Source organism: Anomaloglossus baeobatrachus, unplaced genomic scaffold (genome assembly GCF_048569485.1).
Source record: "Anomaloglossus baeobatrachus isolate aAnoBae1 unplaced genomic scaffold, aAnoBae1.hap1 Scaffold_322, whole genome shotgun sequence".
Lineage (NCBI taxonomy): Eukaryota > Metazoa > Chordata > Amphibia > Anura > Aromobatidae > Anomaloglossus > Anomaloglossus baeobatrachus.
Window position 1 is genome coordinate 210,001 of NW_027442614.1, and position 20,249 is coordinate 230,249.

The window sequence follows — 20,249 nt, forward strand, 5'->3', positions numbered from 1 at the left end:
GATGTCATCGGGGGGCATTGTGACAAGCCGCCAGTGTTCCGTCTCTTCATGTTGTGCACAGTTCAAACGGAAAATACATCAACAGGCAGACTACAGAAAAGCTTACTATCAAAGGTTAGAGGGGGGCTTTCTCAGAGGGCTTTTTACAGTTTTTCTATTCCCAATTAGCCGTTTAAGTGTACTTATTGAAAGTAGTAATTCTTTCATAGGCCGCCCTTTCTTAGTATTTGACGTTCCTTATATTGCGGTATGAGGCTTCGCAGTAGGTTGCAAACATTCATCACCCATGACTGTCCCCAATTGAGCTCAGAAGCTCAATGTCTATCATGACCTCTCTTTTAGAATGTCCAAGAGCAAGCAAACTATTCCTCCAGGAGAGGGCGCCAACAGACTACTAAAGAGATCATCATTACTCAAAGAAAACCCCAAAAACCAATGCATGATAGGAATAAACAGGTAACTTTCTTTGGAGTGGAAGCGGAGAGATCGCACCAGATGCCAATTCTAGATCTTATCACACCTGTGGTCACTGCAGCAGCAGGTGAATCCACTTTGTCCAAAAGGGATCTATTCCATTCAATTGCAAATGATCTAGATAAGACAGAGAACTGCAGCACGGGGACATAGCCGAGTTGGTCAGGTTGAGTGGTGATGAGTTTGCTATTTGGATGAATAAAGAAAGTCAAAAGTGTGAAAGATAAAAAACAAAAGGAGGAAGTGTGAAAAGTGAATGGGCCAAATTGAGGTGCATATGAAGACGTATGCTTTCTTCCAATTCATTAAATCGGGCTAATATGAATCAGGTGAATTGAGTTCTGCTTTTGGAAACTGGGTTAAGAAGGGGTGCACCGTTCCTGGAGGTACTGCAATACCAGGTCAATGCGTGGAGTGGACAGAGCAAGCTCTTTTTCCATCTCCCTGTTCTAAAAATCCATTTAATATATGGTCCCCAGATAGGGGACGTATCAGATATTAAACTGATAAGAACAGATACTACACTTGATCTTAGCCAAAAGGCCGAGAAGCGATAACCAGAATTGGTTTGGGCCTCGAGTGGCACCCTGGCCTATGCCGGACACATCTTAGGGAGAGAGAGCGAGAGGGAGACAAACCCACGCCTACACAAGACATTTTGTCACCCAAGCCAACCCTTGAAAAGGCTGCTTTGCAGAGCAAAAACAAGAAGAATGGTGCGTTTTGCAGCCGCCGCCCACTGCAATGAATCTGAATAACTCCTCCTTTAGGGCGCAAGCAACTCCCCTCCCCCTTGCAGTCTTTCCAATTCACGATACAAAAAGACGGACAGGACAGGTTGCCTGACTTTCCGTCACTGCCACCCTTTGCCATCCTTACCCGTAGAAAGCCCTTTCATCATCCCCAAACCCTAATCTTTTCCCTTTCCTTCCCAGCCCCCAAACCCTGCCCTCTGTACCTTTCTCACCACCTGCTTCCCTTCTCCTGTCATCCCCCTACCACCCGGGAAAAAAAGAGATTGCCCCCTCCTTCCACTAGCCCACCCTCCCACCCAAAGAACAACTTCTTCTGCGCAGCTTGTTTTCTAGGCAGCAGCGCTATTGTGATGTCATCGGGGGGCATTGTGACAAGCCGCCAGTGTTCCGTCTCTTCATGTTGTGCACAGTTCAAACGGAAAATACATCAACAGGCAGACTACAGAAAAGCTTACTATCAAAGGTTAGAGGGGGGCTTTCTCAGAGGGCTTTTTACAGTTTTTCTATTCCCAATTAGCCGTTTAAGTGTACTTATTGAAAGTAGTAATTCTTTCATAGGCCGCCCTTTCTTAGTATTTGACGTTCCTTATATTGCGGTATGAGGCTTCGCAGTAGGTTGCAAACATTCATCACCCATGACTGTCCCCAATTGAGCTCAGAAGCTCAATGTCTATCATGACCTCTCTTTTAGAATGTCCAAGAGCAAGCAAACTATTCCTCCAGGAGAGGGCGCCAACAGACTACTAAAGAGATCATCATTACTCAAAGAAAACCCCAAAAACCAATGCATGATAGGAATAAACAGGTAACTTTCTTTGGAGTGGAAGCGGAGAGATCGCACCAGATGCCAATTCTAGATCTTATCACACCTGTGGTCACTGCAGCAGCAGGTGAATCCACTTTGTCCAAAAGGGATCTATTCCATTCAATTGCAAATGATCTAGATAAGACAGAGAACTGCAGCACGGGGACATAGTCGAGTTGGTCAGGTTGAGTGGTGATGAGTTTGCTATTTGGATGAATAAAGAAAGTCAAAAGTGTGAAAGATAAAAAACAAAAGGAGGAAGTGTGAAAAGTGAATGGGCCAAATTGAGGTGCATATGAAGACGTATGCTTTCTTCCAATTCATTAAATCGGGCTAATATGAATCAGGTGAATTGAGTTCTGCTTTTGGAAACTGGGTTAAGAAGGGGTGCACCGTTCCTGGAGGTACTGCAATACCAGGTCAATGCGTGGAGTGGACAGAGCAAGCTCTTTTTCCATCTCCCTGTTCTAAAAATCCATTTAATATATGGTCCCCAGATAGGGGACGTATCAGATATTAAACTGATAAGAACAGATACTACACTTGATCTTAGCCAAAAGGCCGAGAAGCGATAACCAGAATTGGTTTGGGCCTCGAGTGGCACCCTGGCCTATGCCGGACACATCTTAGGGAGAGAGAGCGAGAGGGAGACAAACCCACGCCTACACAAGACATTTTGTCACCCAAGCCAACCCTTGAAAAGGCTGCTTTGCAGAGCAAAAACAAGAAGAATGGTGCGTTTTGCAGCCGCCGCCCACTGCAATGAATCTGAATAACTCCTCCTTTAGGGCGCAAGCAACTCCCCTCCCCCTTGCAGTCTTTCCAATTCACGATACAAAAAGACGGACAGGACAGGTTGCCTGACTTTCCGTCACTGCCACCCTTTGCCATCCTTACCCGTAGAAAGCCCTTTCATCATCCCCAAACCCTAATCTTTTCCCTTTCCTTCCCAGCCCCCAAACCCTGCCCTCTGTACCTTTCTCACCACCCGCTTCCCTTCTCCTGTCATCCCCCTACCACCCGGGAAAAAAAGAGATTGCCCCCTCCTTCCACTAGCCCACCCTCCCACCCAAAGAACAACTTCTTCTGCGCAGCTTGTTTTCTAGGCAGCAGCGCTATTGTGATGTCATCGGGGGGCATTGTGACAAGCCGCCAGTGTTCCGTCTCTTCATGTTGTGCACAGTTCAAACGGAAAATACATCAACAGGCAGACTACAGAAAAGCTTACTATCAAAGGTTAGAGGGGGGCTTTCTCAGAGGGCTTTTTACAGTTTTTCTATTCCCAATTAGCCGTTTAAGTGTACTTATTGAAAGTAGTAATTCTTTCATAGGCCGCCCTTTCTTAGTATTTGACGTTCCTTATATTGCGGTATGAGGCTTCGCAGTAGGTTGCAAACATTCATCACCCATGACTGTCCCCAATTGAGCTCAGAAGCTCAATGTCTATCATGACCTCTCTTTTAGAATGTCCAAGAGCAAGCAAACTATTCCTCCAGGAGAGGGCGCCAACAGACTACTAAAGAGATCATCATTACTCAAAGAAAACCCCAAAAACCAATGCATGATAGGAATAAACAGGTAACTTTCTTTGGAGTGGAAGCGGAGAGATCGCACCAGATGCCAATTCTAGATCTTATCACACCTGTGGTCACTGCAGCAGCAGGTGAATCCACTTTGTCCAAAAGGGATCTATTCCATTCAATTGCAAATGATCTAGATAAGACAGAGAACTGCAGCACGGGGACATAGCCGAGTTGGTCAGGTTGAGTGGTGATGAGTTTGCTATTTGGATGAATAAAGAAAGTCAAAAGTGTGAAAGATAAAAAACAAAAGGAGGAAGTGTGAAAAGTGAATGGGCCAAATTGAGGTGCATATGAAGACGTATGCTTTCTTCCAATTCATTAAATCGGGCTAATATGAATCAGGTGAATTGAGTTCTGCTTTTGGAAACTGGGTTAAGAAGGGGTGCACCGTTCCTGGAGGTACTGCAATACCAGGTCAATGCGTGGAGTGGACAGAGCAAGCTCTTTTTCCATCTCCCTGTTCTAAAAATCCATTTAATATATGGTCCCCAGATAGGGGACGTATCAGATATTAAACTGATAAGAACAGATACTACACTTGATCTTAGCCAAAAGGCCGAGAAGCGATAACCAGAATTGGTTTGGGCCTCGAGTGGCACCCTGGCCTATGCCGGACACATCTTAGGGAGAGAGAGCGAGAGGGAGACAAACCCACGCCTACACAAGACATTTTGTCACCCAAGCCAACCCTTGAAAAGGCTGCTTTGCAGAGCAAAAACAAGAAGAATGGTGCGTTTTGCAGCCGCCGCCCACTGCAATGAATCTGAATAACTCCTCCTTTAGGGCGCAAGCAACTCCCCTCCCCCTTGCAGTCTTTCCAATTCACGATACAAAAAGACGGACAGGACAGGTTGCCTGACTTTCCGTCACTGCCACCCTTTGCCATCCTTACCCGTAGAAAGCCCTTTCATCATCCCCAAACCCTAATCTTTTCCCTTTCCTTCCCAGCCCCCAAACCCTGCCCTCTGTACCTTTCTCACCACCCGCTTCCCTTCTCCTGTCATCCCCCTACCACCCGGGAAAAAAAGAGATTGCCCCCTCCTTCCACTAGCCCACCCTCCCACCCAAAGAACAACTTCTTCTGCGCAGCTTGTTTTCTAGGCAGCAGCGCTATTGTGATGTCATCGGGGGGCATTGTGACAAGCCGCCAGTGTTCCGTCTCTTCATGTTGTGCACAGTTCAAACGGAAAATACATCAACAGGCAGACTACAGAAAAGCTTACTATCAAAGGTTAGAGGGGGGCTTTCTCAGAGGGCTTTTTACAGTTTTTCTATTCCCAATTAGCCGTTTAAGTGTACTTATTGAAAGTAGTAATTCTTTCATAGGCCGCCCTTTCTTAGTATTTGACGTTCCTTATATTGCGGTATGAGGCTTCGCAGTAGGTTGCAAACATTCATCACCCATGACTGTCCCCAATTGAGCTCAGAAGCTCAATGTCTATCATGACCTCTCTTTTAGAATGTCCAAGAGCAAGCAAACTATTCCTCCAGGAGAGGGCGCCAACAGACTACTAAAGAGATCATCATTACTCAAAGAAAACCCCAAAAACCAATGCATGATAGGAATAAACAGGTAACTTTCTTTGGAGTGGAAGCGGAGAGATCGCACCAGTTGCCAATTCTAGATCTTATCACACCTGTGGTCACTGCAGCAGCAGGTGAATCCACTTTGTCCAAAAGGGATCTATTCCATTCAATTGCAAATGATCTAGATAAGACAGAGAACTGCAGCACGGGGACATAGCCGAGTTGGTCAGGTTGAGTGGTGATGAGTTTGCTATTTGGATGAATAAAGAAAGTCAAAAGTGTGAAAGATAAAAAACAAAAGGAGGAAGTGTGAAAAGTGAATGGGCCAAATTGAGGTGCATATGAAGACGTATGCTTTCTTCCAATTCATTAAATCGGGCTAATATGAATCAGGTGAATTGAGTTCTGCTTTTGGAAACTGGGTTAAGAAGGGGTGCACCGTTCCTGGAGGTACTGCAATACCAGGTCAATGCGTGGAGTGGACAGAGCAAGCTCTTTTTCCATCTCCCTGTTCTAAAAATCCATTTAATATATGGTCCCCAGATAGGGGACGTATCAGATATTAAACTGATAAGAACAGATACTACACTTGATCTTAGCCAAAAGGCCGAGAAGCGATAACCAGAATTGGTTTGGGCCTCGAGTGGCACCCTGGCCTATGCCGGACACATCTTAGGGAGAGAGAGCGAGAGGGAGACAAACCCACGCCTACACAAGACATTTTGTCACCCAAGCCAACCCTTGAAAAGGCTGCTTTGCAGAGCAAAAACAAGAAGAATGGTGCGTTTTGCAGCCGCCGCCCACTGCAATGAATCTGAATAACTCCTCCTTTAGGGCGCAAGCAACTCCCCTCCCCCTTGCAGTCTTTCCAATTCACGATACAAAAAGACGGACAGGACAGGTTGCCTGACTTTCCGTCACTGCCACCCTTTGCCATCCTTACCCGTAGAAAGCCCTTTCATCATCCCCAAACCCTAATCTTTTCCCTTTCCTTCCCAGCCCCCAAACCCTGCCCTCTGTACCTTTCTCACCACCCGCTTCCCTTCTCCTGTCATCCCCCTACCACCCGGGAAAAAAAGAGATTGCCCCCTCCTTCCACTAGCCCACCCTCCCACCCAAAGAACAACTTCTTCTGCGCAGCTTGTTTTCTAGGCAGCAGCGCTATTGTGATGTCATCGGGGGGCATTGTGACAAGCCGCCAGTGTTCCGTCTCTTCATGTTGTGCACAGTTCAAACGGAAAATACATCAACAGGCAGACTACAGAAAAGCTTACTATCAAAGGTTAGAGGGGGGCTTTCTCAGAGGGCTTTTTACAGTTTTTCTATTCCCAATTAGCCGTTTAAGTGTACTTATTGAAAGTAGTAATTCTTTCATAGGCCGCCCTTTCTTAGTATTTGACGTTCCTTATATTGCGGTATGAGGCTTCGCAGTAGGTTGCAAACATTCATCACCCATGACTGTCCCCAATTGAGCTCAGAAGCTCAATGTCTATCATGACCTCTCTTTTAGAATGTCCAAGAGCAAGCAAACTATTCCTCCAGGAGAGGGCGCCAACAGACTACTAAAGAGATCATCATTACTCAAAGAAAACCCCAAAAACCAATGCATGATAGGAATAAACAGGTAACTTTCTTTGGAGTGGAAGCGGAGAGATCGCACCAGATGCCAATTCTAGATCTTATCACACCTGTGGTCACTGCAGCAGCAGGTGAATCCACTTTGTCCAAAAGGGATCTATTCCATTCAATTGCAAATGATCTAGATAAGACAGAGAACTGCAGCACGGGGACATAGCCGAGTTGGTCAGGTTGAGTGGTGATGAGTTTGCTATTTGGATGAATAAAGAAAGTCAAAAGTGTGAAAGATAAAAAACAAAAGGAGGAAGTGTGAAAAGTGAATGGGCCAAATTGAGGTGCATATGAAGACGTATGCTTTCTTCCAATTCATTAAATCGGGCTAATATGAATCAGGTGAATTGAGTTCTGCTTTTGGAAACTGGGTTAAGAAGGGGTGCACCGTTCCTGGAGGTACTGCAATACCAGGTCAATGCGTGGAGTGGACAGAGCAAGCTCTTTTTCCATCTCCCTGTTCTAAAAATCCATTTAATATATGGTCCCCAGATAGGGGACGTATCAGATATTAAACTGATAAGAACAGATACTACACTTGATCTTAGCCAAAAGGCCGAGAAGCGATAACCAGAATTGGTTTGGGCCTCGAGTGGCACCCTGGCCTATGCCGGACACATCTTAGGGAGAGAGAGCGAGAGGGAGACAAACCCACGCCTACACAAGACATTTTGTCACCCAAGCCAACCCTTGAAAAGGCTGCTTTGCAGAGCAAAAACAAGAAGAATGGTGCGTTTTGCAGCCGCCGCCCACTGCAATGAATCTGAATAACTCCTCCTTTAGGGCGCAAGCAACTCCCCTCCCCCTTGCAGTCTTTCCAATTCACGATACAAAAAGACGGACAGGACAGGTTGCCTGACTTTCCGTCACTGCCACCCTTTGCCATCCTTACCCGTAGAAAGCCCTTTCATCATCCCCAAACCCTAATCTTTTCCCTTTCCTTCCCAGCCCCCAAACCCTGCCCTCTGTACCTTTCTCACCACCCGCTTCCCTTCTCCTGTCATCCCCCTACCACCCGGGAAAAAAAGAGATTGCCCCCTCCTTCCACTAGCCCACCCTCCCACCCAAAGAACAACTTCTTCTGCGCAGCTTGTTTTCTAGGCAGCAGCGCTATTGTGATGTCATCGGGGGGCATTGTGACAAGCCGCCAGTGTTCCGTCTCTTCATGTTGTGCACAGTTCAAACGGAAAATACATCAACAGGCAGACTACAGAAAAGCTTACTATCAAAGGTTAGAGGGGGGCTTTCTCAGAGGGCTTTTTACAGTTTTTCTATTCCCAATTAGCCGTTTAAGTGTACTTATTGAAAGTAGTAATTCTTTCATAGGCCGCCCTTTCTTAGTATTTGACGTTCCTTATATTGCGGTATGAGGCTTCGCAGTAGGTTGCAAACATTCATCACCCATGACTGTCCCCAATTGAGCTCAGAAGCTCAATGTCTATCATGACCTCTCTTTTAGAATGTCCAAGAGCAAGCAAACTATTCCTCCAGGAGAGGGCGCCAACAGACTACTAAAGAGATCATCATTACTCAAAGAAAACCCCAAAAACCAATGCATGATAGGAATAAACAGGTAACTTTCTTTGGAGTGGAAGCGGAGAGATCGCACCAGATGCCAATTCTAGATCTTATCACACCTGTGGTCACTGCAGCAGCAGGTGAATCCACTTTGTCCAAAAGGGATCTATTCCATTCAATTGCAAATGATCTAGATAAGACAGAGAACTGCAGCACGGGGACATAGCCGAGTTGGTCAGGTTGAGTGGTGATGAGTTTGCTATTTGGATGAATAAAGAAAGTCAAAAGTGTGAAAGATAAAAAACAAAAGGAGGAAGTGTGAAAAGTGAATGGGCCAAATTGAGGTGCATATGAAGACGTATGCTTTCTTCCAATTCATTAAATCGGGCTAATATGAATCAGGTGAATTGAGTTCTGCTTTTGGAAACTGGGTTAAGAAGGGGTGCACCGTTCCTGGAGGTACTGCAATACCAGGTCAATGCGTGGAGTGGACAGAGCAAGCTCTTTTTCCATCTCCCTGTTCTAAAAATCCATTTAATATATGGTCCCCAGATAGGGGACGTATCAGATATTAAACTGATAAGAACAGATACTACACTTGATCTTAGCCAAAAGGCCGAGAAGCGATAACCAGAATTGGTTTGGGCCTCGAGTGGCACCCTGGCCTATGCCGGACACATCTTAGGGAGAGAGAGCGAGAGGGAGACAAACCCACGCCTACACAAGACATTTTGTCACCCAAGCCAACCCTTGAAAAGGCTGCTTTGCAGAGCAAAAACAAGAAGAATGGTGCGTTTTGCAGCCGCCGCCCACTGCAATGAATCTGAATAACTCCTCCTTTAGGGCGCAAGCAACTCCCCTCCCCCTTGCAGTCTTTCCAATTCACGATACAAAAAGACGGACAGGACAGGTTGCCTGACTTTCCGTCACTGCCACCCTTTGCCATCCTTACCCGTAGAAAGCCCTTTCATCATCCCCAAACCCTAATCTTTTCCCTTTCCTTCCCAGCCCCCAAACCCTGCCCTCTGTACCTTTCTCACCACCCGCTTCCCTTCTCCTGTCATCCCCCTACCACCCGGGAAAAAAAGAGATTGCCCCCTCCTTCCACTAGCCCACCCTCCCACCCAAAGAACAACTTCTTCTGCGCAGCTTGTTTTCTAGGCAGCAGCGCTATTGTGATGTCATCGGGGGGCATTGTGACAAGCCGCCAGTGTTCCGTCTCTTCATGTTGTGCACAGTTCAAACGGAAAATACATCAACAGGCAGACTACAGAAAAGCTTACTATCAAAGGTTAGAGGGGGGCTTTCTCAGAGGGCTTTTTACAGTTTTTCTATTCCCAATTAGCCGTTTAAGTGTACTTATTGAAAGTAGTAATTCTTTCATAGGCCGCCCTTTCTTAGTATTTGACGTTCCTTATATTGCGGTATGAGGCTTCGCAGTAGGTTGCAAACATTCATCACCCATGACTGTCCCCAATTGAGCTCAGAAGCTCAATGTCTATCATGACCTCTCTTTTAGAATGTCCAAGAGCAAGCAAACTATTCCTCCAGGAGAGGGCGCCAACAGACTACTAAAGAGATCATCATTACTCAAAGAAAACCCCAAAAACCAATGCATGATAGGAATAAACAGGTAACTTTCTTTGGAGTGGAAGCGGAGAGATCGCACCAGATGCCAATTCTAGATCTTATCACACCTGTGGTCACTGCAGCAGCAGGTGAATCCACTTTGTCCAAAAGGGATCTATTCCATTCAATTGCAAATGATCTAGATAAGACAGAGAACTGCAGCACGGGGACATAGCCGAGTTGGTCAGGTTGAGTGGTGATGAGTTTGCTATTTGGATGAATAAAGAAAGTCAAAAGTGTGAAAGATAAAAAACAAAAGGAGGAAGTGTGAAAAGTGAATGGGCCAAATTGAGGTGCATATGAAGACGTATGCTTTCTTCCAATTCATTAAATCGGGCTAATATGAATCAGGTGAATTGAGTTCTGCTTTTGGAAACTGGGTTAAGAAGGGGTGCACCGTTCCTGGAGGTACTGCAATACCAGGTCAATGCGTGGAGTGGACAGAGCAAGCTCTTTTTCCATCTCCCTGTTCTAAAAATCCATTTAATATATGGTCCCCAGATAGGGGACGTATCAGATATTAAACTGATAAGAACAGATACTACACTTGATCTTAGCCAAAAGGCCGAGAAGCGATAACCAGAATTGGTTTGGGCCTCGAGTGGCACCCTGGCCTATGCCGGACACATCTTAGGGAGAGAGAGCGAGAGGGAGACAAACCCACGCCTACACAAGACATTTTGTCACCCAAGCCAACCCTTGAAAAGGCTGCTTTGCAGAGCAAAAACAAGAAGAATGGTGCGTTTTGCAGCCGCCGCCCACTGCAATGAATCTGAATAACTCCTCCTTTAGGGCGCAAGCAACTCCCCTCCCCCTTGCAGTCTTTCCAATTCACGATACAAAAAGACGGACAGGACAGGTTGCCTGACTTTCCGTCACTGCCACCCTTTGCCATCCTTACCCGTAGAAAGCCCTTTCATCATCCCCAAACCCTAATCTTTTCCCTTTCCTTCCCAGCCCCCAAACCCTGCCCTCTGTACCTTTCTCACCACCCGCTTCCCTTCTCCTGTCATCCCCCTACCACCCGGGAAAAAAAGAGATTGCCCCCTCCTTCCACTAGCCCACCCTCCCACCCAAAGAACAACTTCTTCTGCGCAGCTTGTTTTCTAGGCAGCAGCGCTATTGTGATGTCATCGGGGGGCATTGTGACAAGCCGCCAGTGTTCCGTCTCTTCATGTTGTGCACAGTTCAAACGGAAAATACATCAACAGGCAGACTACAGAAAAGCTTACTATCAAAGGTTAGAGGGGGGCTTTCTCAGAGGGCTTTTTACAGTTTTTCTATTCCCAATTAGCCGTTTAAGTGTACTTATTGAAAGTAGTAATTCTTTCATAGGCCGCCCTTTCTTAGTATTTGACGTTCCTTATATTGCGGTATGAGGCTTCGCAGTAGGTTGCAAACATTCATCACCCATGACTGTCCCCAATTGAGCTCAGAAGCTCAATGTCTATCATGACCTCTCTTTTAGAATGTCCAAGAGCAAGCAAACTATTCCTCCAGGAGAGGGCGCCAACAGACTACTAAAGAGATCATCATTACTCAAAGAAAACCCCAAAAACCAATGCATGATAGGAATAAACAGGTAACTTTCTTTGGAGTGGAAGCGGAGAGATCGCACCAGATGCCAATTCTAGATCTTATCACACCTGTGGTCACTGCAGCAGCAGGTGAATCCACTTTGTCCAAAAGGGATCTATTCCATTCAATTGCAAATGATCTAGATAAGACAGAGAACTGCAGCACGGGGACATAGCCGAGTTGGTCAGGTTGAGTGGTGATGAGTTTGCTATTTGGATGAATAAAGAAAGTCAAAAGTGTGAAAGATAAAAAACAAAAGGAGGAAGTGTGAAAAGTGAATGGGCCAAATTGAGGTGCATATGAAGACGTATGCTTTCTTCCAATTCATTAAATCGGGCTAATATGAATCAGGTGAATTGAGTTCTGCTTTTGGAAACTGGGTTAAGAAGGGGTGCACCGTTCCTGGAGGTACTGCAATACCAGGTCAATGCGTGGAGTGGACAGAGCAAGCTCTTTTTCCATCTCCCTGTTCTAAAAATCCATTTAATATATGGTCCCCAGATAGGGGACGTATCAGATATTAAACTGATAAGAACAGATACTACACTTGATCTTAGCCAAAAGGCCGAGAAGCGATAACCAGAATTGGTTTGGGCCTCGAGTGGCACCCTGGCCTATGCCGGACACATCTTAGGGAGAGAGAGCGAGAGGGAGACAAACCCACGCCTACACAAGACATTTTGTCACCCAAGCCAACCCTTGAAAAGGCTGCTTTGCAGAGCAAAAACAAGAAGAATGGTGCGTTTTGCAGCCGCCGCCCACTGCAATGAATCTGAATAACTCCTCCTTTAGGGCGCAAGCAACTCCCCTCCCCCTTGCAGTCTTTCCAATTCACGATACAAAAAGACGGACAGGACAGGTTGCCTGACTTTCCGTCACTGCCACCCTTTGCCATCCTTACCCGTAGAAAGCCCTTTCATCATCCCCAAACCCTAATCTTTTCCCTTTCCTTCCCAGCCCCCAAACCCTGCCCTCTGTACCTTTCTCACCACCCGCTTCCCTTCTCCTGTCATCCCCCTACCACCCGGGAAAAAAAGAGATTGCCCCCTCCTTCCACTAGCCCACCCTCCCACCCAAAGAACAACTTCTTCTGCGCAGCTTGTTTTCTAGGCAGCAGCGCTATTGTGATGTCATCGGGGGGCATTGTGACAAGCCGCCAGTGTTCCGTCTCTTCATGTTGTGCACAGTTCAAACGGAAAATACATCAACAGGCAGACTACAGAAAAGCTTACTATCAAAGGTTAGAGGGGGGCTTTCTCAGAGGGCTTTTTACAGTTTTTCTATTCCCAATTAGCCGTTTAAGTGTACTTATTGAAAGTAGTAATTCTTTCATAGGCCGCCCTTTCTTAGTATTTGACGTTCCTTATATTGCGGTATGAGGCTTCGCAGTAGGTTGCAAACATTCATCACCCATGACTGTCCCCAATTGAGCTCAGAAGCTCAATGTCTATCATGACCTCTCTTTTAGAATGTCCAAGAGCAAGCAAACTATTCCTCCAGGAGAGGGCGCCAACAGACTACTAAAGAGATCATCATTACTCAAAGAAAACCCCAAAAACCAATGCATGATAGGAATAAACAGGTAACTTTCTTTGGAGTGGAAGCGGAGAGATCGCACCAGATGCCAATTCTAGATCTTATCACACCTGTGGTCACTGCAGCAGCAGGTGAATCCACTTTGTCCAAAAGGGATCTATTCCATTCAATTGCAAATGATCTAGATAAGACAGAGAACTGCAGCACGGGGACATAGCCGAGTTGGTCAGGTTGAGTGGTGATGAGTTTGCTATTTGGATGAATAAAGAAAGTCAAAAGTGTGAAAGATAAAAAACAAAAGGAGGAAGTGTGAAAAGTGAATGGGCCAAATTGAGGTGCATATGAAGACGTATGCTTTCTTCCAATTCATTAAATCGGGCTAATATGAATCAGGTGAATTGAGTTCTGCTTTTGGAAACTGGGTTAAGAAGGGGTGCACCGTTCCTGGAGGTACTGCAATACCAGGTCAATGCGTGGAGTGGACAGAGCAAGCTCTTTTTCCATCTCCCTGTTCTAAAAATCCATTTAATATATGGTCCCCAGATAGGGGACGTATCAGATATTAAACTGATAAGAACAGATACTACACTTGATCTTAGCCAAAAGGCCGAGAAGCGATAACCAGAATTGGTTTGGGCCTCGAGTGGCACCCTGGCCTATGCCGGACACATCTTAGGGAGAGAGAGCGAGAGGGAGACAAACCCACGCCTACACAAGACATTTTGTCACCCAAGCCAACCCTTGAAAAGGCTGCTTTGCAGAGCAAAAACAAGAAGAATGGTGCGTTTTGCAGCCGCCGCCCACTGCAATGAATCTGAATAACTCCTCCTTTAGGGCGCAAGCAACTCCCCTCCCCCTTGCAGTCTTTCCAATTCACGATACAAAAAGACGGACAGGACAGGTTGCCTGACTTTCCGTCACTGCCACCCTTTGCCATCCTTACCCGTAGAAAGCCCTTTCATCATCCCCAAACCCTAATCTTTTCCCTTTCCTTCCCAGCCCCCAAACCCTGCCCTCTGTACCTTTCTCACCACCCGCTTCCCTTCTCCTGTCATCCCCCTACCACCCGGGAAAAAAAGAGATTGCCCCCTCCTTCCACTAGCCCACCCTCCCACCCAAAGAACAACTTCTTCTGCGCAGCTTGTTTTCTAGGCAGCAGCGCTATTGTGATGTCATCGGGGGGCATTGTGACAAGCCGCCAGTGTTCCGTCTCTTCATGTTGTGCACAGTTCAAACGGAAAATACATCAACAGGCAGACTACAGAAAAGCTTACTATCAAAGGTTAGAGGGGGGCTTTCTCAGAGGGCTTTTTACAGTTTTTCTATTCCCAATTAGCCGTTTAAGTGTACTTATTGAAAGTAGTAATTCTTTCATAGGCCGCCCTTTCTTAGTATTTGACGTTCCTTATATTGCGGTATGAGGCTTCGCAGTAGGTTGCAAACATTCATCACCCATGACTGTCCCCAATTGAGCTCAGAAGCTCAATGTCTATCATGACCTCTCTTTTAGAATGTCCAAGAGCAAGCAAACTATTCCTCCAGGAGAGGGCGCCAACAGACTACTAAAGAGATCATCATTACTCAAAGAAAACCCCAAAAACCAATGCATGATAGGAATAAACAGGTAACTTTCTTTGGAGTGGAAGCGGAGAGATCGCACCAGATGCCAATTCTAGATCTTATCACACCTGTGGTCACTGCAGCAGCAGGTGAATCCACTTTGTCCAAAAGGGATCTATTCCATTCAATTGCAAATGATCTAGATAAGACAGAGAACTGCAGCACGGGGACATAGCCGAGTTGGTCAGGTTGAGTGGTGATGAGTTTGCTATTTGGATGAATAAAGAAAGTCAAAAGTGTGAAAGATAAAAAACAAAAGGAGGAAGTGTGAAAAGTGAATGGGCCAAATTGAGGTGCATATGAAGACGTATGCTTTCTTCCAATTCATTAAATCGGGCTAATATGAATCAGGTGAATTGAGTTCTGCTTTTGGAAACTGGGTTAAGAAGGGGTGCACCGTTCCTGGAGGTACTGCAATACCAGGTCAATGCGTGGAGTGGACAGAGCAAGCTCTTTTTCCATCTCCCTGTTCTAAAAATCCATTTAATATATGGTCCCCAGATAGGGGACGTATCAGATATTAAACTGATAAGAACAGATACTACACTTGATCTTAGCCAAAAGGCCGAGAAGCGATAACCAGAATTGGTTTGGGCCTCGAGTGGCACCCTGGCCTATGCCGGACACATCTTAGGGAGAGAGAGCGAGAGGGAGACAAACCCACGCCTACACAAGACATTTTGTCACCCAAGCCAACCCTTGAAAAGGCTGCTTTGCAGAGCAAAAACAAGAAGAATGGTGCGTTTTGCAGCCGCCGCCCACTGCAATGAATCTGAATAACTCCTCCTTTAGGGCGCAAGCAACTCCCCTCCCCCTTGCAGTCTTTCCAATTCACGATACAAAAAGACGGACAGGACAGGTTGCCTGACTTTCCGTCACTGCCACCCTTTGCCATCCTTACCCGTAGAAAGCCCTTTCATCATCCCCAAACCCTAATCTTTTCCCTTTCCTTCCCAGCCCCCAAACCCTGCCCTCTGTACCTTTCTCACCACCCGCTTCCCTTCTCCTGTCATCCCCCTACCACCCGGGAAAAAAAGAGATTGCCCCCTCCTTCCACTAGCCCACCCTCCCACCCAAAGAACAACTTCTTCTGCGCAGCTTGTTTTCTAGGCAGCAGCGCTATTGTGATGTCATCGGGGGGCATTGTGACAAGCCGCCAGTGTTCCGTCTCTTCATGTTGTGCACAGTTCAAACGGAAAATACATCAACAGGCAGACTACAGAAAAGCTTACTATCAAAGGTTAGAGGGGGGCTTTCTCAGAGGGCTTTTTACAGTTTTTCTATTCCCAATTAGCCGTTTAAGTGTACTTATTGAAAGTAGTAATTCTTTCATAGGCCGCCCTTTCTTAGTATTTGACGTTCCTTATATTGCGGTATGAGGCTTCGCAGTAGGTTGCAAACATTCATCACCCATGACTGTCCCCAATTGAGCTCAGAAGCTCAATGTCTATCATGACCTCTCTTTTAGAATGTCCAAGAGCAAGCAAACTATTCCTCCAGGAGAGGGCGCCAACAGACTACTAAAGAGATCATCATTACTCAAAGAAAACCCCAAAAACCAATGCATGATAGGAATAAACAGGTAACTTTCTTTGGAGTGGAAGCGGAGAGATCGCACCAGATGCCAATTCTAGATCTTATCACACCTGTGGTCACTGCAGCAGCAGGTGAATCCACTTTGTCCAAAAGGGATCTATTCCATTCAATTGCAAATGATCTAGATAAGACAGAGAACTGCAGCACGGGGACATAGCCGAGTTGGTCAGGTTGAGTGGTGATGAGTTTGCTATTTGGATGAATAAAGAAAGTCAAAAGTGTGAAAGATAAAAAACAAAAGGAGGAAGTGTGAAAAGTGAATGGGCTAAATTGAGGTGCATATGAAGACGTATGCTTTCTTCCAATTCATTAAATCGGGCTAATATGAATCAGGTGAATTGAGTTCTGCTTTTGGAAACTGGGTTAAGAAGGGGTGCACCGTTCCTGGAGGTACTGCAATACCAGGTCAATGCGTGGAGTGGACAGAGCAAGCTCTTTTTCCATCTCCCTGTTCTAAAAATCCATTTAATATATGGTCCCCAGATAGGGGACGTATCAGATATTAAACTGATAAGAACAGATACTACACTTGATCTTAGCCAAAAGGCCGAGAAGCGATAACCAGAATTGGTTTGGGCCTCGAGTGGCACCCTGGCCTATGCCGGACACATCTTAGGGAGAGAGAGCGAGAGGGAGACAAACCCACGCCTACACAAGACATTTTGTCACCCAAGCCAACCCTTGAAAAGGCTGCTTTGCAGAGCAAAAACAAGAAGAATGGTGCGTTTTGCAGCCGCCGCCCACTGCAATGAATCTGAATAACTCCTCCTTTAGGGCGCAAGCAACTCCCCTCCCCCTTGCAGTCTTTCCAATTCACGATACAAAAAGACGGACAGGACAGGTTGCCTGACTTTCCGTCACTGCCACCCTTTGCCATCCTTACCCGTAGAAAGCCCTTTCATCATCCCCAAACCCTAATCTTTTCCCTTTCCTTCCCAGCCCCCAAACCCTGCCCTCTGTACCTTTCTCACCACCCGCTTCCCTTCTCCTGTCATCCCCCTACCACCCGGGAAAAAAAGAGATTGCCCCCTCCTTCCACTAGCCCACCCTCCCACCCAAAGAACAACTTCTTCTGCGCAGCTTGTTTTCTAGGCAGCAGCGCTATTGTGATGTCATCGGGGGGCATTGTGACAAGCCGCCAGTGTTCCGTCTCTTCATGTTGTGCACAGTTCAAACGGAAAATACATCAACAGGCAGACTACAGAAAAGCTTACTATCAAAGGTTAGAGGGGGGCTTTCTCAGAGGGCTTTTTACAGTTTTTCTATTCCCAATTAGCCGTTTAAGTGTACTTATTGAAAGTAGTAATTCTTTCATAGGCCGCCCTTTCTTAGTATTTGACGTTCCTTATATTGCGGTATGAGGCTTCGCAGTAGGTTGCAAACATTCATCACCCATGACTGTCCCCAATTGAGCTCAGAAGCTCAATGTCTATCATGACCTCTCTTTTAGAATGTCCAAGAGCAAGCAAACTATTCCTCCAGGAGAGGGCGCCAACAGACTACTAAAGAGATCATCATTACTCAAAGAAAACCCCAAAAACCAATGCATGATAGGAATAAACAGGTAACTTTCTTTGGAGTGGAAGCGGAGAGATCGCACCAGATGCCAATTCTAGATCTTATCACACCTGTGGTCACTGCAGCAGCAGGTGAATCCACTTTGTCCAAAAGGGATCTATTCCATTCAATTGCAAATGATCTAGATAAGACAGAGAACTGCAGCACGGGGACATAGCCGAGTTGGTCAGGTTGAGTGGTGATGAGTTTGCTATTTGGATGAATAAAGAAAGTCAAAAGTGTGAAAGATAAAAAACAAAAGGAGGAAGTGTGAAAAGTGAATGGGCCAAATTGAGGTGCATATGAAGACGTATGCTTTCTTCCAATTCATTAAATCGGGCTAATATGAATCAGGTGAATTGAGTTCTGCTTTTGGAAACTGGGTTAAGAAGGGGTGCACCGTTCCTGGAGGTACTGCAATACCAGGTCAATGCGTGGAGTGGACAGAGCAAGCTCTTTTTCCATCTCCCTGTTCTAAAAATCCATTTAATATATGGTCCCCAGATAGGGGACGTATCAGATATTAAACTGATAAGAACAGATACTACACTTGATCTTAGCCAAAAGGCCGAGAAGCGATAACCAGAATTGGTTTGGGCCTCGAGTGGCACCCTGGCCTATGCCGGACACATCTTAGGGAGAGAGAGCGAGAGGGAGACAAACCCACGCCTACACAAGACATTTTGTCACCCAAGCCAACCCTTGAAAAGGCTGCTTTGCAGAGCAAAAACAAGAAGAATGGTGCGTTTTGCAGCCGCCGCCCACTGCAATGAATCTGAATAACTCCTCCTTTAGGGCGCAAGCAACTCCCCTCCCCCTTGCAGTCTTTCCAATTCACGATACAAAAAGACGGACAGGACAGGTTGCCTGACTTTCCGTCACTGCCACCCTTTGCCATCCTTACCCGTAGAAAGCCCTTTCATCATCCCCAAACCCTAATCTTTTCCCTTTCCTTCCCAGCCCCCAAACCCTGCCCTCTGTACCTTTCTCACCACCCGCTTCCCTTCTCCTGTCATCCCCCTACCACCCGGGAAAAAAAGAGATTGCCCCCTCCTTCCACTAGCCCACCCTCCCACCCAAAGAACAACTTCTTCTGCGCAGCTTGTTTTCTAGGCAGCAGCGCTATTGTGATGTCATCGGGGGGCATTGTGACAAGCCGCCAGTGTTCCGTCTCTTCATGTTGTGCACAGTTCAAACGGAAAATACATCAACAGGCAGACTACAGAAAAGCTTACTATCAAAGGTTAGAGGGGGGCTTTCTCAGAGGGCTTTTTACAGTTTTTCTATTCCCAATTAGCCGTTTAAGTGTACTTATTGAAAGTAGTAATTCTTTCATAGGCCGCCCTTTCTTAGTATTTGACGTTCCTTATATTGCGGTATGAGGCTTCGCAGTAGGTTGCAAACATTCATCACCCATGACTGTCCCCAATTGAGCTCAGAAGCTCAATGTCCATCATGACCTCTCTTTTAGAATGTCCAAGAGCAAGCAAACTATTCCTCCAGGAGAGGGCGCCAACAGACTACTAAAGAGATCATCATTACTCAAAGAAAACCCCAAAAACCAATGCATGATAGGAATAAACAGGTAACTTTCTTTGGAGTGGAAGCGGAGAGATCGCACCAGATGCCAATTCTAGATCTTATCACACCTGTGGTCACTGCAGCAGCAGGTGAATCCACTTTGTCCAAAAGGGATCTATTCCATTCAATTGCAAATGATCTAGATAAGACAGAGAACTGCAGCACGGGGACATAGCCGAGTTGGTCAGGTTGAGTGGTGATGAGTTTGCTATTTGGATGAATAAAGAAAGTCAAAAGTGTGAAAGATAAAAAACAAAAGGAGGAAGTGTGAAAAGTGAATGGGCCAAATTGAGGTGCATATGAAGACGTATGCTTTCTTCCAATTCATTAAATCGGGCTAATATGAATCAGGTGAATTGAGTTCTGCTTTTGGAAACTGGGTTAAGAAGGGGTGCACCGTTCCTGGAGGTACTGCAATACCAGGTCAATGCGTGGAGTGGACAGAGCAAGCTCTTTTTCCATCTCCCTGTTCTAAAAATCCATTTAATATATGGTCCCCAGATAGGGGACGTATCAGATATTAAACTGATAAGAACAGATACTACACTTGATCTTAGCCAAAAGGCCGAGAAGCGATAACCAGAATTGGTTTGGGCCTCGAGTGGCACCCTGGCCTATGCCGGACACATCTTAGGGAGAGAGAGCGAGAGGGAGACAAACCCACGCCTACACAAGACATTTTGTCACCCAAGCCAACCCTTGAAAAGGCTGCTTTGCAGAGCAAAAACAAGAAGAATGGTGCGTTTTGCAGCCGCCGCCCACTGCAATGAATCTGAATAACTCCTCCTTTAGGGCGCAAGCAACTCCCCTCCCCCTTGCAGTCTTTCCAATTCACGATACAAAAAGACGGACAGGACAGGT

General features: G+C 46.1%; 13 non-coding genes across 13 annotated transcripts; all 13 read right to left on the bottom strand.

Moving 5' to 3' along the window:
* Window positions 1–838: 838 nt before the first annotated feature.
* Window positions 839–1,029, bottom strand: LOC142269662 (U2 spliceosomal RNA). Its single transcript, XR_012735091.1, has one exon. It is a non-coding gene; the product is annotated as a U2 spliceosomal RNA (small nuclear RNA).
* A 1,387-nt stretch (window positions 1,030–2,416) lies between these two features.
* Window positions 2,417–2,607, bottom strand: LOC142269663 (U2 spliceosomal RNA). The gene has a single exon (XR_012735092.1). It is a non-coding gene; the product is annotated as a U2 spliceosomal RNA (small nuclear RNA).
* A 1,387-nt stretch (window positions 2,608–3,994) lies between these two features.
* On the bottom strand, window positions 3,995–4,185 carry LOC142269665 (U2 spliceosomal RNA). The gene has a single exon (XR_012735094.1). It is a non-coding gene; the product is annotated as a U2 spliceosomal RNA (small nuclear RNA).
* Window positions 4,186–5,572: 1,387 nt separating this feature from the next.
* Window positions 5,573–5,763, bottom strand: LOC142269666 (U2 spliceosomal RNA). The gene has a single exon (XR_012735095.1). It is a non-coding gene; the product is annotated as a U2 spliceosomal RNA (small nuclear RNA).
* A 1,387-nt stretch (window positions 5,764–7,150) lies between these two features.
* LOC142269667 (U2 spliceosomal RNA) lies at window positions 7,151–7,341 on the bottom strand. Its single transcript, XR_012735096.1, has one exon. It is a non-coding gene; the product is annotated as a U2 spliceosomal RNA (small nuclear RNA).
* Window positions 7,342–8,728: 1,387 nt separating this feature from the next.
* On the bottom strand, window positions 8,729–8,919 carry LOC142269668 (U2 spliceosomal RNA). The gene has a single exon (XR_012735097.1). It is a non-coding gene; the product is annotated as a U2 spliceosomal RNA (small nuclear RNA).
* Window positions 8,920–10,306: 1,387 nt separating this feature from the next.
* LOC142269669 (U2 spliceosomal RNA) lies at window positions 10,307–10,497 on the bottom strand. Its single transcript, XR_012735098.1, has one exon. It is a non-coding gene; the product is annotated as a U2 spliceosomal RNA (small nuclear RNA).
* A 1,387-nt stretch (window positions 10,498–11,884) lies between these two features.
* Window positions 11,885–12,075, bottom strand: LOC142269670 (U2 spliceosomal RNA). Its single transcript, XR_012735099.1, has one exon. It is a non-coding gene; the product is annotated as a U2 spliceosomal RNA (small nuclear RNA).
* A 1,387-nt stretch (window positions 12,076–13,462) lies between these two features.
* Window positions 13,463–13,653, bottom strand: LOC142269672 (U2 spliceosomal RNA). The gene has a single exon (XR_012735100.1). It is a non-coding gene; the product is annotated as a U2 spliceosomal RNA (small nuclear RNA).
* Window positions 13,654–15,040: 1,387 nt separating this feature from the next.
* LOC142269673 (U2 spliceosomal RNA) lies at window positions 15,041–15,231 on the bottom strand. Its single transcript, XR_012735101.1, has one exon. It is a non-coding gene; the product is annotated as a U2 spliceosomal RNA (small nuclear RNA).
* A 1,387-nt stretch (window positions 15,232–16,618) lies between these two features.
* On the bottom strand, window positions 16,619–16,809 carry LOC142269674 (U2 spliceosomal RNA). Its single transcript, XR_012735102.1, has one exon. It is a non-coding gene; the product is annotated as a U2 spliceosomal RNA (small nuclear RNA).
* Window positions 16,810–18,196: 1,387 nt separating this feature from the next.
* LOC142269675 (U2 spliceosomal RNA) lies at window positions 18,197–18,387 on the bottom strand. Its single transcript, XR_012735103.1, has one exon. It is a non-coding gene; the product is annotated as a U2 spliceosomal RNA (small nuclear RNA).
* Window positions 18,388–19,774: 1,387 nt separating this feature from the next.
* On the bottom strand, window positions 19,775–19,965 carry LOC142269678 (U2 spliceosomal RNA). The gene has a single exon (XR_012735105.1). It is a non-coding gene; the product is annotated as a U2 spliceosomal RNA (small nuclear RNA).
* Between the last annotated feature and the right edge of the window lie 284 nt (window positions 19,966–20,249).